The sequence below is a fragment of the Mobula hypostoma genome, chromosome 5 (assembly GCF_963921235.1).
Source record: "Mobula hypostoma chromosome 5, sMobHyp1.1, whole genome shotgun sequence".
Lineage (NCBI taxonomy): Eukaryota > Metazoa > Chordata > Chondrichthyes > Myliobatiformes > Myliobatidae > Mobula > Mobula hypostoma.
The window spans coordinates 194,788,685-194,797,469 of NC_086101.1; positions in this window are offsets into that span (position 1 = coordinate 194,788,685).

Below are 8,785 nucleotides of genomic sequence, written 5' to 3' on the forward strand. Positions count from 1 at the left end.
CAGGAGGTCCGGGAAGAAGAACAAGGGGGGGGGGAACCCAGAGGATGGGCAAGGGGTATAGTCAGAGGGACAGAGGGAGAAAAAGGAGAGTGAGAGAAAGAATGTGTGTATAAAAATAAATAACGGATGGGGTGCGAGGGGGAGGTGGGGCATTAGCCGGAAGTTAGAGAAGTCATTGTTCATGCCATCAGGTTGGAGGCTACCCAGACGGAACCTCTTCCTAGAGATGCTGCCTGGCCTGCTGCGTTCACCAGCAACTTTGATGTGTGTTGCTTGAATTTCCAGCATCTGCAGAATTCCTGTTGTTTACAAAAAGAAAAGGGCCCATTCAGTCAAACGTGCACAAGTCGGAGTTCATCTTGAACATCTCTGTCACCCGAGCACTGGGCCCTCGGTCAACGTGAAAGCACACACCACCTTCCGAACGTCGCTCACAATCCATCTGGAACAAACGGGTCTCCCACTGCATCGTATGCTACGACCGGTTCTCCCCAGCATCTTCTCTCTTTATCTCCTCTCGAACATAAACTCCAAGCCCAACCTCAGTGTCCCTCACCAGAGAAACCTCCCCTTAATCCGACTATTCTAATTGGATAGCACACATTCTTCTCTCTCTTATCTTAGTCATAGTCATAGTCATACTTTATTGATCCCAGGGGGAAATTGGTTTTCGTTACAGTTGCACCATAAATAATAAATAGTAATAAAACCATAAACAGTTAAATAGTAATATGTAAATTATGCCAGTAAATTATGAAATGTCCAGGACCAGCCTATTGGCTCAGGGTGTCTGACCCTCCAAGGGAGGAGTTGTAAAGTTTGATGGCCACAGGCAGGAATGACTTCCTATGACGCTCTGTGCTGCATCTCGGTGGAATGAGTCTCTGGCTGAATGTACTCCTGTGCCCAGCCAGTACATTATGTAGTGCATGGGAGACATTGTCCAAGATGGCATGCAACTTAGACAGCATCCTCTTTTCAAACACCACCGTCAGAGAGTCCAGTTCCATCCCCACAACATCACTGGCCTTACGAATGAGTTTGTTGATTCTGTTGGTGTCTTCATTAATAACCCAAACATAAGCTGAAAACAAGCAGCACAAAATGAGATACATACAGCACAAAATGAGAAACATACAGCACAAAATGGGATACATACAGCACAAAATGGGATACATACAGCATAAGAGTAGTAAACATGGACCATGGTATTACACTATTGTTCCATTTACCAAAATGCATTATCATACATTTCCCAACACTGTATTCCATCTGCCATGTTTTTTCCCATTCTTCCAATTTGTCTAAGTCCTGCTGCAATTGCATTGCTTCCTCAACACTACCTGCACCTCCATCTATCTTCGTATCATCTGCAATCTTTGCCATAAAGCCACCAATTCCATTATCCAAATCATTGACAAACAATGTGAAAAGTAGCAGTCCCAATACTGACCCCTGAGGAACACCAGTAGTCACTGGCAGCCAAACAGAAAAGGCCCCTTTTATTCCCTCTCACTGCCTCCTGCCTGTCAGCCATTCCTCTATCCATGTCAGTACCTTTCCTGTAACGCCATAGGATTTTTACCTTGCTAAGCAGCCTCATGTGTGGCACCTTATCAAACGCCTTCTGAAAATCCATGCAAATGACATCCACAGCCTCTCCTTTGTCCACCCTGCTTGTTACTTCCTTGAAGAACTCTAACAGATTTGTCAGGTAAGATTTCCCTTGACAGAAACCATGCTGAATTTGACTTATTTTATCTTTAGTCTCCAAGTACCTCAAAACCTCATCCTTAATAATGGAGTCCAACCCTTTCCCAACCACTGAGGTTAAGCTAACTGGCCTATAGTTACCTTTCTTTTGCCTTCCTCCCTTTTTAAAGAATAGAGCAACATTTACAACCTTCCAGTTTTCCGGGACCATCCAGAATCAAGAGAATCTTTAAAGATCATGACCAATGTATCCGTTATCTTTTCAGCAACCTCTCTCAGGACTCTGAGATGTAGTCCATCTGGTCCAGGTGACTTATCCACCATCAGACCGTTCAGTTTGCCCAGCACTTTCCATACAGTCTCCTCTGATATCCTGGCCGACTCCAAACCCAAACTGACTCCTTCCCCAATATCCTGACCGGTTTTTCCAAGCCCAAACCGACTCCTTCCCCGATATCCTGACCGGTTTTTCCAAGCCCAAACCGACTCCTTCTCCGATATCCTGACCGGCTCCCTCTCTGACATGCTGGCCGGACCCGCCGCTGACACCAGTCCACCTACTTCGATCAACGAGCAGCTCACAGAGGGAGCCCTGCAGTAGCTGATGTTCTTGGAGTCGAATTGTCTTTGGATCATAAAAAACAAATCTCACCAAGTAAAAAGCAACACACATCAAAGTTGCTGGTGAACGCAGCAGGCCAGGCAGCATCTATAGGAAGAGGCGCAGTCGACGTTTCAGGCCGAGACCCTTCGTCAGGACTAACTGAAGGAAGAGTTAGTAAGAGATTTGAAAGTGGGAGGGGGAGGGGGAGATCCAAAATGATAGGAGAAGACAGGAGGGGGAGGGATAGAGCCAAGAGCTGGACAGGTGATTGGCAAAAGGGATATGAGAGGATCATGGGACAGGAGGTCCGGGAAGAAGAACAAGTGGGGGGGGAACCCAGAGGATGGGCAAGGGGTATAGTCAGAGGGACAGAGGGAGATAAAGGAGAGAGAGAGAGAAAGAAGGTGTGTATAAAAATAAATAACAGATGGGGTACGAGGGGGAGGTGGGGCATTAGCGGAAGTTAGAGAAGTCAATGTTCATGCCATCAGGTTGGAGGCTACCCAGACGGAATATAAGGTGTTGTTCCTCCAACCCGAGTGTGGCTTCATCTTTACAGTAGAGGAGGCCGTGGATAGACATGTCAGAATGGGAATGGGATGTGGAATTAAACTGTGTGGCCACTGGGAGATCCTGCTTTCTCTGGCGGACAGAGCGTAGGTGTTCAGTGAAACGATCTCCCAGTCTGCATCGGGTCTCGCCAGTATATAGAAGGCCACATCGGGAGCACCGGACGCAGTATATCACCCCAGTCGACTCACAGGTGAAGTGATGCCTCACCTGGAAGGACTGTCTGGGGCCCTGAATGGTGGTAAGGGAGGAAGTGTAAGGGCATGTGTAGCACTTGTTCCACTTACACGGTTAAGTGCCAGGAGGGAGATCAGTGGGGAGGAATGGGGGGGACGAATGGACAAGGGAGTAAAAAGCTCCTTTGGTTGGCCCCCAAGAGGCCACTGCAGCTCTTAGTGAAAGTCCAGTCCACTCTTCCCACTGTCACTGTACTCACTGACTCCTTTCATCACAATAAACGTTTAGTCACCGTAGCGAGTTTGCACTGATGGTCAGCACAGACCAGAGACCCCTTCATGGGCGGAGGAGGGGAGGGAGAGGGAGGGGAGACTGGATGGATCGAGAGGGAGAGAGGGCAGGGGGGAGGGAGGAGAGAGCGGGGAGAGTAGGGGGACGGGGAAGGGAGAGCAGGGGAGGGAGAGACTGTGTGTCAGAGAGATTTTGTGCATGTTTGTGTGAGAGAGAGACAGGGAGAGACTGTGTGAGAGACTGTGAGAGAGAGAGAGAGACTGTGTGTGTGAGAGATAGAGGGAGAGACTGAGAAACAGGGAGTCGGTGTGAGAGAGAAATAGACTGCATGAGAGAGAGAGGGAAAGAGAGAGACTATGTGAAGGAGAGAGACGGTGGGTAAGACAGAGGGAGAGAGATTGTGTGTGTGTTTGAGAGAGGAGTCTGTGTGTGTGAGAGAGAGAGAGAGAGACTATGTGAAAGAGAGAGACTTGTGTCTGTATGTGTGAGAGACAGAATGTGTGAAAGAGAGAGTGTGTGTGACAGAGAGAAACTGTGTGAGAAAGACTGTACGTGTGAGATAGAAAGAGAGTGTGTCTGTGAGAGAAAGACTGTGTTTGATAGAGTCTGTGTGTAGGACAGAGAGAGACTGTGTGAGAGAGAGATGAACTGAGTGTGTATGTGTGTGAGAGAGAGTGTGTGTGTTAGAGAGAGACCTGGCCCCTCAGCCTCAGTCCTGGAGTTACAGGGTTTTGCTGGCAGTTTGCGGGTACACGGTTACAAGCTGCCAGGAATCTCAGCAAACATTCACCAGTGCTTCGAAAAAACATGACACGGAATGGAAGGTGGTCTCGGTGAACACGGATACGGACACGTGGGAGGGTCAATTCACTAGATCAGAGGCACAGGTCACTCCACTAACCTCGGCCTGGCCAGCAGAGGGGACACACGAGGACCTCACACACTCATAGTCCACAGGTGCTAGAAATCCAGAGCAACACGCACAGAATGCCGGAGGAACTCAGCAGGTCAGGCAGCGTCTGTGGAGAGGAATAAACAGCGAGCTGAGTCTCTTCATCAGGACAAGTGAAGGGGGAAGGGGAAGGGGAAGGAGGACAGGGTAGAAGGTGATAGGTGAAGCCAGGTGGGTGGGGGAAGGGGAGGGGGGGATGAAGTGAGAATCTGAGACGTGACAGGTGGAAAAGGTAAGGGGCTAAAGAAGAAGGGTTCTGTCAGGAGAGGAGAGAGAACCACAGCAGAACCGGAAGGAGGAGAGTCACCAGGGGCAGGTGAGGAGATGTAAGATACCAGAACGGGGAGTGAGGGGGAGGGGGAAATAACCAGAAGTTGGAGAAATCGATATACTTGCCATCAGGTTGGAATATGTGTTCCTCCTCCAACCTCGTCGTGGCAGAAGAGAAGCCGTGAACCAAATAGGATAGGAATTGGAATGGAGGCCGCCAGGCAATATCACTTTCTGAAGATGGAGTGAAGCTGCTCAACGACTAAATACCGGCTCAGCTTGTGAAGCCCACGTCCCGAAAATAGAATAAACAATAATCTCATCATTTATACCATACAGGATGAAGCTCCCACCCCACTGCCGATCACAGAGTGAAGCCCCCTCCACACCATCCCATCACACACTCCCGGGGTCAGACACAGAGTGAAGCTCCCTCTACACTGTCCCATCACACACTCCCGGGGTCAGACACAGAGTGAAACTCCCTCTAACTCCCTCTGCACTGTCCCATCACACACTCCCGGGGTCAGACACACAGTGAAACTCCCTCTACACTGTCCCATCACACACTCCCGGGGTCAGACACAGAGTGAAACTCCCTCTGCACTGTCCCATCACACACTCCCGGGGTCAGACACAGAGTGAAGCTCCCTCTACACTGTCCCATCACACACTCCCGGGGTCAGACACAGAGTGAAACTCCCTCTACACTGTCCCATCACACACTCCCGGGGTCAGACACAGAGTGAAGCCCCCTCTACACTGTCCCATCACACACTCCCGGGGTCAGACACACAGTGAAACTCCCTCTACACTGTCCCATCACACACTCCCGGGGTCAGACACACAGTGAATCTCCCTCTACACTGTCCCATCACACACTCCCGGGGTCAGACACAGAGTGAAGCTCCCTCTACACTGTCCCATCACACACTCCCGGGGTCAGACACACAGTGAATCTCCCTCTACACTGTCCCATCACACACTCCCGGGGTCAGACACAGAGTGAAACTCCCTCTACACTGTCCCATCACACACTCCCGGGGTCAGACACGGAGTGAAACTCCCTCTACACTGTCCCATCACACATTCCCGGGGTCAGACACACAGTGAATCTCCCTCTACACTGTCCCATCACGCACTCCCGGGGTCAGACACTGAGTGAAGCTCCCTCTACACTGTCCTATCTCACACTCCCGGGGTCAGACACAGAGTGAAGCTCCCTCTACACTGTCCCATCACACACTCCAGGGGTCAGACACAGAATGAAAAAAAAAATCCTACTAAGCAAGAAAAAGTGGGGGGGATCCCCATTAGGTGTTCAATCCCAGAGCCATGCGTCATACAAAAAGCTTCAAAAAATAAACATCAAACATCAAAAAATAGGAAAACAGATTATTATCTGAATGGTGGCCGATTAGGAAAAGGGGCGGTGCAACGAGACCTGGGTGTCATTATACACCAGTCATTGAAAGTGGGCATGCAGGTACAGCAGGCAGTGAAAAAGGCGAATGGTATGCTGGCATTTATAACGAGAGGATTCGAGTACAGGAGCAGGGAGGTAATACTGCAGTTGTACAAGGCCTTGGTGAGACCACACCTGGAGTATTGTGTGCAGTTTTGGTCCCCTAATCTGAGGAAAGACATCCTTGCCATAGAGGGAGTACAAAGAAGATTCACCAGATTGATTCCTGGGATGGCAGAACTTTCATATGAAGAAAGACTGGATGAACTGGGCTTGTACTCGTTGGAATTTAGAAGATTGAGGGGGGATCTGATTGAAACGTATAAGATCCTAAAGGGATTGGACAGGCTAGATGCAGGAAGATTGTTCCCGATGTTGGGGAAGTCCAGAACAAGGGGTTACAGTTTGAGGATAAAGGGGAAGCCTTTTTGGACCGAGATTAGGAAAAACTTCTTCACACAGAGAGTGGTGAATCTGTGGAATTCTCTGCCACAGGAAACAGTTGAGGCCAGTTCATTGGCTATATTTAAGAGGGAGTTAGATATGGCCCTTGTGGCTAAAGGGATCAGGGGGTACAGAGAGAAGGCAGGTACAGAGTTCTGAGTTGGATGATCAGCCATGATCATAATAAATGGCAGTGCAGGCTCGAAGGGCCAAATGGCCTACTCCTGCACCTATTTTCTATGTTTCTATGTTTCTATAAACCGCCAGCAAGAAAAAAAAAAGTACCAAAAATTTCCAATTAGATCGTGGAGGAAATCTATCAATTAACTCAAATGATAATAACAAGCAAATGAACCCCATCTTTTCTCAAGATCAAACACAGGTTCAAAGGTTTGACTTCTAATTTTCTCCAAACTAAGACATAGCATCACTTGAGAGAACCATTGTGACAATGTGGGAGCTGATGTATCCTTCCACTTCAACAGAATGGCCCTCCTAGCTATCAGTGTAACAAATGCAATAACATGTTGGCCAGACAAAGAGATACCATGGATATTTTGAGGAATTATTCTAAAAAGCACACTTAATTTGTTAGGTTGCAAATTAATTTTAAGTGCTTTAGAAATTGTAGAAAAAACTGAATTCCAGAACTGTTCCAGGTTAGAACAAGACCAAAACATGTGTGTCAGTGTAGCTGTCACAGTTTTACATCTATCACAATAATTATCAACATTAGGGAATATTTTAGACAATTTCTCCTTCGTCAAATGGTAATGATGTACAATTTTAAATTGAATCAGTGAATGACTAGCACAAATCAGAGTTAACCAGCTTCAGAATCTGTGTCCAATCCTCCGTCATAAAAGTCAAATTGAGTTCCTTTTCCCAATCCTGTTTAATCTTAAGTAAAGGACGCTTATCCCATTGTAATAGTAAATTATAAATTCTTCCAATGGAACCCTTCATCGAAAGGTTCATACTCATAATAGTATCTAACAGGTCAGCATCCAATATGTAAGGAAAATTACTTAAATATTTTTGCAAGAAATGTCTAACTTGAAAGTTTTGTAAAAAGTGTGAGTATGAAAGAGAGTATTTATCAATTAATTGTTCAAAAGACATCAATCTATCTTCTTTAAAAATCTAAAAAAGAATTAATACCTTTATTTTCCCAATAAAAAAATTGGATCACTCAAAGAAGGCTTAAAAAAGTAATTTTGATAAATTAAACTACAAAGTTCAAATTTTTTAACATTAAAAAAATTGCAGAACTGGAGCCAAATTTGTAATGAAAGCTTGATCACAGGGCATAGGTTTAAATTAGCGACTTCAGCTAAATGTATAGGTTAAGCAACTCCCAATAACGAGGTTAAATAAAACTATTTCACAGCTTTCAATTCCAGGTCTACCCAAATTGGCCGATCATTCTTATCAACCCAGTATAACCAAAAGGACATGTATCGCACATTAATAGCCCAGTAATACATTCTTAAATTAGGCAAAGCGAGACCTCCATCCTTTTTCAACTTTTGTGAGTGACATTTACTAATTCTTGGTCTTTTATTATTCCAAATAAAAGATAAAATAATAGAATCAATCCGATCAAGATACTTCTTAGTCAAAAAAAAGGGATATTCTGAAATTAATATAAAAAATTAACTTTAATTCTTGTTGGGTAACGTAAAGAAGGAAACAGTTTCTTATCATATGCCTGTTTCATTACCAGAGCAAATCTTGATCTTTGTTCCATTAACTGCTTCGGATAATCCTCATAAAAATGGAGCTCAGATTCCTTAAATCTAAAAACTCTGTTTTCTTGCCTGTCACATTATTTGATCTTTAATTTTAAAGTGATGAAAACAAACCACAACAGACCTTGGTTTATTTGGATCTTTAAATTTTGAAGTAGAAGCTCTGTGTGCTCTTTCTAAAGCAGGCGGCTGTGATAATATGGTAGGAAATAAGGTACGAAAAAGCTTACCAAAGTAAGCAGTTAAATCTTCATCTTCAGCTCCTTCTTGCAGCCCAACAATTCGTAAATTCCTTTGGCGAGATCTAGTTTCCAGGTCTATAATCTTATTTTGATATCTTTCCAAATGAGTTGTAGCTTCAAACAATTTTTGCTTAGTTATCTTCAATTCCTCTTCATGTGTAATAACTTGAGTTTCCAAGTCTTAAGTTTTCCCAGAAATGACTTCATTTCATTACTATTCCTTTCCAGTTGGTCTTTAATTGATCCATTCTGATCCTTAATTGAATTCAGTGTCTGAACCATATCTTCAGCCCATGATGACAGTTC